At 39.9% G+C, this 10,812-nt stretch overlaps 1 pseudogene; it reads left to right on the top strand.

Moving 5' to 3' along the window:
- The first annotated feature begins 1,778 nt into the window (after positions 1–1,778).
- On the top strand, positions 1,779–5,911 carry LOC118641989 (annotated as a pseudogene).
- The last annotated feature ends 4,901 nt before the right edge of the window (positions 5,912–10,812 follow it).

Below are 10,812 nucleotides of genomic sequence, written 5' to 3'. Positions count from 1 at the left end.
CCCAGTCAGGCCCGGTCCTCTGTGTGGAAAGGTGCAGTCCTGTGTTCATTGACGCGCGTCAGACGCCCTCAGAGCCAGCGCAGGCGAGCGCAGCAGTGTTTCTCCGTCTGCTCAGCGATGTTATCACGTCCAGGTGAACATTCACATCGCCAGATGTGAATAAATTGGCCAAAAATTGGTATATTCCACAGAATATTATGTTTTGCTTTTATCTCATGCTAAAATAAATTTTATATTAGTGTTTTGTATACATTTTTAAAAGAATGTGTTACCTTTTGTTATATAACTTTTTAAGTATTAAAAATCTTTTTCATAATTTTCTCATTTTGTTTTTCTTATCACTCTTAATCTGTTTGGATATTATTTTAAAATTGCTCCCATGATTACTTAACTTTTAACCTGTCTTATGCTTTGAGGATAAAGGGAAGAGGCACACACAGCTGTGGGGAGGGTTTCTCTCAGGCTTCATGGTGGAAGACCCCCCCAAGGCCGTGGCGCACACAGGTTTTGTCTCTGTGCCATCTGCTGTCCTTGGCTTTAGCCAGATCCAGAGCCAAATCCAGTGACTTCTGCCTTGGAGCCAGGGCCTGGCTTCGTGGTTTCCTAAAGACCCTGTAATGGGAGTTAAGGTGGGGTCTGGGCACTGGGAGAGAAGGGGGTGGGGCGCTCCATAACCTAGGATTGAGGCTGGAGTAGGCAGGGACCATGAAACTTCATTTCATGGGTTTGCTGCTGAAATGCCCAACGTCCAGGTTCCCAGGTGAAGGAAGAGGTCTGGGGGAGAGGGAGAGCCTAGGGCACTGTGGATGAAAAGATGGACACAGGAAGGAAGGCAGATGGGGAAGAGCACTCAGAGAGAGATGGGGCACAGCCTTAGAGCCCAGGCCCTGTCCACTGAGGATGAGAGATGTGTGCTGGAGTCCGTCCAACAGACCTAGACTCCTTTCCTAGGAAGTGGGTTCTCAAGGTTCTGTGGGTGTGGCTGACACGTCTGCCCATGGGGCACTAGAGGGCGACACCACTCTGTGAGATGGACAGAGGGAGTTCAGGGCTCAGCAAGGCCCCAGGGTGGAAAGTGGTCAGCAGAGGTGGCCAGCCAGGCCATGTGTCCCTGTTCAGGCCCCTCAGACCCCTCTATCCTCCCTACAAGCCATATGTGTTCATGTTTTTGGATGTGTGCATATGTGCATCTGTCCTTGTGACTGTGTTTATGGATAGCTGCATGTGTGTGTGTCTGCAGGGGAGAGAGTGGAACAGTGTATGGGAACATGCCTCCTCAGGACTTAGCTCACTAGACCTAGACCTGTGTAAAGAGAAGGGACGTGGGCCATCCCCACACCCACCCGTCCTTCCAGAGGAGGCCCCTGCTTGAGATGGGAGGGCCAAGGTATGAGGAGGGGGTCATACCTGGGACCCCAGGCAGAGGACACAGAACCCAGGCTCCTGACCCTGCACAGGCTGTCATGGGCACGTTCTGGGATGCAGTCAACATCCCTGAGATGCACATTGCCTGGCAAGGCTAGCCGCTCCCACTGGTCCAGGGCAAGGATGGGGAGGGGCTGCCCTGCCCACAACAGGCAGGTTTGTGAAGGGGTGGGTGTAGCCATGTTTCTGTGGGGGGCCACTCAATCTTCCTTGGTGATGCAGACCAGAGTGCTGTCCTCAGGAAGTTCACAGGGTCATAAGACAAGGCAAGGGAGAGAGCATCATTCAGGAAGCCATGTGCATGTGACCACATCTGGCCCTTTCTGAGTCCTCCAAATTAGTGGGCATGAGCCATGGACCTGAGCCCCATGGGGCACTACAGCCATGAGGCCCTGCAGCCATGCTGCCACACCTGGCACAGAGGTGCAGGGACATGCTGATGGAACCACAGCTCAGCCAAGCCTGAGGGAGTCAGTGGGCATGCCAGAGTCATTGGTTTCTTCAGGGCTGGGCCGTGAGTGAACATTGAGGATGGGTATACCCCATACCCTGCCTCCAATATGAGATTGGTTTCTGAGGTTTCCACTTGGCCTTCCCCAATAGGGTGACTCTCATCCCCAGTTAGGGACCCAGTATTGGCATCGCCTTGACTGCCAAGTGTGTCAATCCTAATGACATGGGTCAGTGGAAATGTCGCATTCAGCTCCTGGAAGCTCCACTGTACAGAGGTTCTAGCAGCCTCAGCTTCTGTTGGCCCAGCCCACAGAGGAGGCCCCAGACCCCTTCTGCACAGGCCTTAGAGAGAATTGGCACAGGGTTATGCTTTTTGAGGGGAGTTGTGGAAAGGCCGATGCCTAACTTTGGGAACATTACTCTGGGTTGGCACTGCAGGGGGCTATCATGACGAGCTGATGGCCCCAGCCCTGGGAAAGATGAGGTGGCATAGAAGCCAGTAGAGACGCATGATAGGGTGGGCTGGAGAGATCACGGCAGAGATGGTACTCCCCAAATCCTACCCCTGATCGTCCAGCACTTTCCCAGCTTCCCTTTTGTTGGTGTGGCCTGTGGGAATAAGGGGTGGGATACATAGAGCTTCCAAGGACAGATCACCTGGGCCACATGTGGAAAGTTATGCAGCCTGAGTGAATGAAAATGGCCCCCACATTGCCACCCCCTGTGCTCTGAGCAAGAACTGACATCACTGAGTTTAACCGTCACACACCTGCCCTCTGGTTGAAGCTTCTCACACCTGCTGTGGAAATGGCACAGCGCAGTAAGTAATATCCAGGACTGAATGTGACGATTACATACTCCTGCCATACAGGGCCCTTGAGGCCTTCGTTTGGAGGTTCAGCCTCCTAGCATGAGACACCACCTCAAGGCCCTGGTAAGGCCCAGTGGCTCTTCGCGGATGCACTTGCTGTGACTCCTATCACCATGATCACATTACTGAAAATGTTTCTCTATCACCTGGGTTATCATTTAAGGCCGGACACCCTCTTTCTCGAAGATCTAGTTATAATTAGGACTGAGAACATTTTGTTCTCTATTATCTGAATTGTTATTTATGACTGGAAATGTTTTTCTATTACCTGACATAATTTGATAGAAGACATTATGTTCTCCCGAATTATCATTTATTACTGGAAACCTACTTTATAACCTGAGTTATCATTTATGACTGAAACCATTCTGTTCTTTAAGACCTGAGTTATTTATGACTAGAAACCTTCCTCAAAAATTTGAGATATCACATGAGTGGAAACAGTTTGTTTATAATCACCTGAATTATAATTTATAATCAGAAATGTTTCTCTATCGCCTGAGTTACGATTTATGACAGGAGACATTCTTCCTCTATAACCTGAATTATCATCTATGACTAAAAATAGTTGTTCTATATAACCTGAGTAAAAAAATGACTGGAAACATTTTGTTTCTATCACCTGAATTATCATTTATGATTGGAAATATTTTACTTTCACCTGAATTATAATTTATGACTGAATACATTCTTGTTTTATCATCAGAGTCATCTTTCATGACTGAAACATCTTCCCTTAAAACCTGAGTCATTTATGACTGAAAACCTTCCTCTTGTATAACCCGAGTTACTACTTATGATTGAAAATATTTTGTTCTGGTACCTGAATTATTATTTATGACTGCAATTGGTTTCTCAATTACCTGAATTATATTTATGACCGAAAACCTTCCTCCAAACCTTTAGTTACCATATTATTGAAAATGTTGGTATCACCTGAATTATCATTCGTGGCTGGAAATGTATCTCTATCACCTGAGTTATCATTTATGACTTGAGACATTCTTCCTCTATCACCTGAGTTATAATTTTTTACTGGAAACCTTCTTCCTCTAATCTGAATTACCATTTATTACTGAAAACATTTTGTTCTCTATTACCTGAGATAACATGTATGACTGGAAATCTTTTTCTTCTACTACCTGAGTTATTATTTATGAGGGGAAACATTCTCCCTCTAATCTCATGACTTACTCTCATTCTCCCTCTAATTTATGACTTAAAACATTTTGTTCTCTATCAACTAAGTTGTCATTTATGAATAAAAATGGCTTTCTATCAACTTATTTATTACTCATGATAGGCAACATTCTTCCCCAATAACCTGAGTTATTATTTATGACTGGAAACATTGTTTTCTATACTACCTGTGTTGTCATTTATGACAAAAAAATGTTCTCTATAGCCTGAGTTATTATTTACAATGGAAACCTTCTTTTTCAATCACCTGAGTTAGCATGCCTGAAAACATTTTGTTCTCTGTCATCTTAAATAACATTTATGACTGGAACTGTTTCTCTATTATCTGAGTTATCATTTATGTTTGAAAACATTATATTCTCTTTCTACAGAGTTATCATTTATGACTGGAAATGTTCTTACTCTATAACCAGACTTACCATTTATTACTGAAAACCTTCCACTATAACCTGGATTACCATTTATGACTGAAAACATTTTGTCCTCGCCCTGGCCGGGTGGCTAAGTTGGTTGGAGCGTCGTCCCATATAACAAAAGGTTGCGGATTCAATTCCCAGTCAGAGCACATACAGGAGGCAACTGATTAATGTTTCTCTCTCACATCAGTATTTCTCTCTCTTTCTAAAAATCAATAAAAAATATCCTCAAGTGAGGATTAAAAAAATGTTTTTAACCAATAAAACTTTTCCTCTGTCATCTGAGTAATAATTTATACATGGAAATGTCTCACTGTCACCTGTGTTATTTTGTGACTGGATATATTCTTCCTCTATAACTGGAATAATCATTTATGACCGAAAGCATTTTGTGTTCTACCACCTCTCAAAACATTATAACTGGATATGTTTCTTAATCACCTGAGTTATAATTTATGACAGGAAACATTCTTCCTCTATAACCCCGAGTTACCATTCATTACTGAAAACCTTCTTCCACTAAAACCTGAGTTATCATTTATAATTAAAAACATTTTATCCTCTCTCATCTGAGTTATAATTTATGACCGGAAATGTTTCTCCATTACCTATATTATCACTGATGACTGAAAACATTCTTCCTCTATAACCTAAGTTATTATTTATGACTGAAAATATTTTTGTGCTTTATTAGTAATGACTAGAATTGTTCCTCAATCATCTGAGTTATAATTTATGAATGAAAACATTTTTCTCTGTCACTAGAACTATCATTTATGACATGAAATATTTCTCTATCATTGACTCACTTATGACTGAAAATATTTAGTTCTCTATCACCTGAATTATCATTTACAACTGGAAATGTATCTCTATCACCTGAGGTATCATTTATGGCTGAAAATATTTTGTTTTCTATCTGGAGAATTATAAATTACAAATGGAATTTTTTATTATCACTAGAGTTATCTTTATGACTAGAAAAATTCTTTCTCTATAACTGGAGTTATCATTTATGACTGAAATATTTTGTTCTCTATCACCAAAGTTATCAGCTAGGAATGGATTTTAAAATTTTTTTTTAATAAATTTATTGGCATGACATTGACTAAAAAATTATATAGGTCTCTCCTTTCTCACTGCCCAGCCATCTTGACGGCTGCTCTTGGTTGGGGACCGTGCTGCACTGGAGGCAGAAAGAAGGTGGCCGCAAAGAAAACTAAAAAGTCGTTGGAGTCGAGCAACTCTAGGCTCCAACTGGTTATGAAAAGTGGAAAGTATGCGCTGATCACAAGCAGACTTTGAAGATGATCAGACAAGGCAAAGGGAAACGTCATCCACGCCAACAACCGTCCAGCCTTGAGGAAGTCTGAAATGGAGTACTACGCCATGCTGGCCAACACTGGTGTCCATCACTACAGTGGCAATGATATCGAATTGGGCACAGGGTGTGGAAAACACCTCAGTATACACACTGGCTATCATTGACCCAGGTGATTCTGATACCATTAGAAGCATGCCAGAACAGACTGGTGAGAAGTAAATCATGCAAATTTTTCTTTAATAAAACTGGCCAGAGCTTGTTTTAAAAACTGCAAAAAAAAAAAAAAAAATTATGTAGGTCTCAACTGCACACTTCTATAATACATCATCTGCATATTGCAATATGTGATTTTTTTTGTTTGTTTCTCTGTCACCTGAGTTTTCATTTATGATTAAAAACCTTCCTGCATAACTTGAATTACCATTTATGGCTGAAAACATTTTGTTCTCTATAACCTGAGTTATTTTTATGACTGAAAACCTCCTTTCTCAGTCATCTGAGTTAATATTTATGACTGAAGACATTTTTTTCTCTATCACCTAAATTATCATTTCTGACTAAAAATGTTTCTTTATCCCCTGAGTTGTCATATATGACTGAACACCTTTTTTAAAATCAATCATCTGAGTTAACATTTATGGCTGGGAACTTTCTTCTTCTGTATCCTGAGTTATTATTTATTACTGAAAATATTCTCTCTCTAATCTGAGTTGTCATTTATGACTAAAAACCTTCTACCTCTAAAACCTCAGTTATCATTTATGATCTAAACATTTTGTTCTCTATCACCTGAGTTATCATTTATGACTAGAACTTTTCTCCTCTATAAACTGAGTTTTAATTTATGACTAAAAATACTTGGTACTCTATCAACTGATATGTCAACTACTGAAAAATTTTCTATATTACCTTACTTATTATTTATGACTGGAAGCTTTCTTCATCTATCCCCTGAATTATCATTATGATGGAAACATTTTGTTCTCTATCATCTGAATAATAATTTATACCTGGAATTGTTCTTTCTCTATCATCTATGTTATTATTTGTGACTGAAAATATTCTTCCTCTGTCACCTGAGTTACCATATATGACTGAAAACATTTTGTTCTCTATTACCTGAGTTAACATTTATGACTAAAAACCCTTTCCCTCTATAACCTTAGATATTATTTATGACAGGAAACACTCTTTAATCAAACTTATCATTTATGACAAAACATTTTGTTCTCTATCAACTGAATTGTCATTTATGACTGGAAATATTTCTCTGTCACCTTATTTATCATATATAACAGGTAACATTCTTCTCCTTTCACTTGAGTTGTCATTTATGACTGGACACATTCTTCCTTTATCACCTGAGTTGTCATTTATTACAAGAAATGTTCTTCCTCTACAACCTGAATTATTATTTATGATGGAAAACCTTTCTTAAATCATCTGGGTTATCATTTATGGCTGCAAACATCTTATTCTCTATCATCTTAAATAGCGTTTATAACTAGAAATGTTTCTCTATTAACTGAGTTATCATTTATGATTGAAAACATTATGTTCTCTTTCTCCAGAGTTATCATTTATGACTGGAAATTTTCTTACTTTATAACCTGAGTTAACATTTATGAATGTTTCTTCTTCTATAACATTCTTCTATAACCTGACTCACTACTTATGACTGAAAACCTTCTTCCACTATTACTTGAGTTACCATTTTCTTCCTTATCACCTCAGTTATTATTATTTATGACTAGAAGTGCTTCTCTATCACCTGAATTATAATTTATGACAGGAAACATTCTTCCACTATCACTTGATTTATCATTATGACTAAAAACTTTCTTTCATTATAACCTGAGTTATCCTTTATAACTAAAAACATTTTGTCCTATCTCATTCGATTATAATTTCTTATTGGGTATGTTGTTCCTCTATCACTTGTGTTATCATTTATGAATGGAATCATTCTTTCATATAACTTGAGTTATTATTTATGACTGAAGCAGTTATGTTCTCTGTCATTTGTGTTATCATTTATGACTTGAAACCTTTTTCCTCTGTAACCTGAGTATTCACTTATGACTGAAAACTTTTTTCCTTATAAACTGAGTCATCATTTATGACTAAAAATGTTTTGTTTTCTACCCCTGAATTATCACTTGTGACTATAAATATTGTTTATCACCTGATTTATCATTTATGACTTGAAGCATTCCTCCTGTATAACCTGATTTATGACTGAAAAAATTTCTTCTCTCACCTGAATTATTATTTATTACTGGAAATATTGTTTTTCTATCTCATGAGTTTCATTTATGTTTATACATTCTTTCTCTATAACCTGAGTTATCACTTATGACTGAAAACCATTCTCAATCAAGTGACTTATCATTTATGACTGAAAGCATTTTATCACCTGACATCATTTATGACTTGAAATTTTCTTTCTCTATCACCTGACAACATTTTTTACTTGATACCTTATTTCTCTGTCATATAAGTTACTATTTATGAAAGAAAACCTTTCATTCTCTATCACCTGAGTTATCATATAGAATGGAAAAATATTTTTCTGTGACTTTGGTTACCATCTGTGACTGAATTTTTAATTTTTCTATTAATTTTTAATATTTCTACAACCTGAGTTATTTATGATGGAACCTCTATCATCATGGTTCCCTTTATGACTAGAAATTTGTTTTCATGTTGGTTATCTTTTATGACTAAAATTTTTTTTCTGTCGCCTTATTTATCACTTAAGACTGAAAATTTTTCTTTCTGTATCTTTTGATTTATCATTATGACTGAAAACTTTTTTCTCTGTAACCTGAGTGATAACTGATAACTGGCTACCTTTTTTCTTCATCACTTGACTTATCACTTATGCTTGGATACCTTTATTTTTATCACCTGTTCTTTTTTATGATAGAAACATTTTTGGAATCCTCCCACAACCACGTCAAAGTTACAACTAAACTGTAGAACAACCATCTTTCAGAACTACCTGGAATCCAGAGAGCCCGTGCACGGAGTTACTCAGACTCACTTGCTCGGGCACCAGGTACACACAGGCAAGAACTGAGTAGCCTGGCATGGGGCTGGGGGTGGGGAGAGCTGGGGCGGGGACAGCTTTCTCCCAGACAGAAGTGCTGTCAGAGGCCCTTGTTTCTTTTCTGAGCCCTTCCCCCACAGAGCTGGCAGGTGGGCACCATGTCTGAGTCTCCATCAACCTGGCTCACTGTTTGCCCCACCCTGGTGATTCCCTGAGATCAGCCCCACCCAACTTGCAGGCTCATCCAGGCTGTTTCCAGTGGCTTTTCCACAGGAATGGCCTGTCTTGGTTTATGCTTTGAACTTTCCTGAAATCCCTCAAACAGGGAGCATCTTGCCTTGGTGTTCTGCGTACCTCTCACTGAGTGGGCCCAGGCCCCGCTCCAGAGGCAGCAGTCCTTGGCTCACAGCTGGGCCTCTCTTCGGGGCACCTCCAAGTCCAGTGCAAGTAGTAGCCATCTGCAGACTGCTTTGTAGCTCATGCCGGCTGACCCGGGGCAGGGCATAATTGGCAGCTGACCTTGGCCTGCACCTCCCGAGGTTCCCCAGAGCCAACGCACCCTGTGGACAGCCTCATACCATGAGCGCCACCCAACCTCCTCCACATGCAGCACACTCAAGGGGCAGGCTGAGGAAGCACCAGAGCCCTGCGGAAGTAAGTCCTGAGCTATCGTTTACGACTAAAAAGTGTCATTTTCTATTATGTGAGTTATCATTCATGCTAAAATTCTTCCTTCTCTATTACTTCACTTACTATTTATGACATGAAACCTCCTTCTCTATCTCCTGACTTTTCATTTATGACTGGAAACCTTTAGGCTGTATCATCTGACTTAACTTATTAATGGAAACCTTCTTTATCATCTGAGTTATCATTTATGACTGGAAACTGTCTTTCTCTATCACCAAACTTATCATTCATATTGGATACAAACTCTCCTTATCTGCTGCGTATCATTGGTGGCTGGAAACCTTTCTTTCCCTCTTACCTCAGTTATCACTTGTACTAGAAAACTTTCTTATATGCATCTATGTAGTTTTATTAAAACAAAAACTGACAGTGTGGTATGAAGTTTACATTTAAACCAAGTTTTCACAGAAACCTAGCACATGCCTAAAAGCATTTTACAATGAGGTTCTAGATGCAGGTCTAGATGATGTCAGGTCTGAGGGATCTCATGATTCAAGACAGCATTTTAGGTATTAAATAATTCTTAGGATTAAACATTTTTTTTTGTCTTGTGTTTTAAAGTGAACTACTGCCCAAGTATGAAAGTTAAATCTTCTCCCAACACCAGGGCTTCTGAAATGGTTCAACTCTTGAAGTGATTTAATGAATTTGCTGTCAATGGCTGAACCCTGCTACCAATAGTTTCAGAGTTCAAAGTTCAAAGCACAGAGAGGCTCCAAGGGTTTCCACCCTAAGAGCATGGGCCCTTCTCTTAACTCCCACGCCTCCTATGCCACCCTCTTCCCCTCCCCAAATACTCAGCCAGTGGATTGGATGAGCACGCTGATATTTATAGCTTCATCATTGAAAAAGAAAGTCTTCTTGTCAGTTTCAAGCATCAGCACCTCTAAGACAAAATGACCTGCCTGTGTAATACGGCCAATAAAAGACTTTTCCTCCTCAACAAGTTTTCACCCCCAAATGGCAGCTTTGATAAGTTATCAGCTAGCTTAGTCCTTTGTTAAGAACAGCATTAAGTTCAGTCAGGGAACACCTAGGCTTTCAGGTTTCAGGCATTCACAGCTTTTAGTTATTTTTTTTATGTTTTTATTGATTTTTTAGAGAGAAAGGAAGGGAGAGAGATAGAAACATCAATGTGTGAGAGAAACATCGATTGGCTGCCTCCTGCACACCCCTTACTGGGGATCAAACCCACAACCCGGGCATATGTCCTGACTGAATATTGAACTGGGACCTCTCAGTCCATGGGACAATGCTCAGTCCACTGAATCAGTCCATGGGACAATGCTCAGTCCACTGAATCACACTGCCCGGGCCATTCACAGCTTTTAGACAGTCTCTCTCAGTCCTCATGTAGGTTGCCAATGACATTTTTTAATTA

The sequence above is a fragment of the Molossus molossus genome, unplaced genomic scaffold (assembly GCF_014108415.1).
Source record: "Molossus molossus isolate mMolMol1 unplaced genomic scaffold, mMolMol1.p scaffold_m16_p_3, whole genome shotgun sequence".
NCBI lineage: Eukaryota > Metazoa > Chordata > Mammalia > Chiroptera > Molossidae > Molossus > Molossus molossus.
Note: the sequence above shows the minus strand (reverse complement) of the source record. Positions and strands in the feature narration are given on the sequence as shown.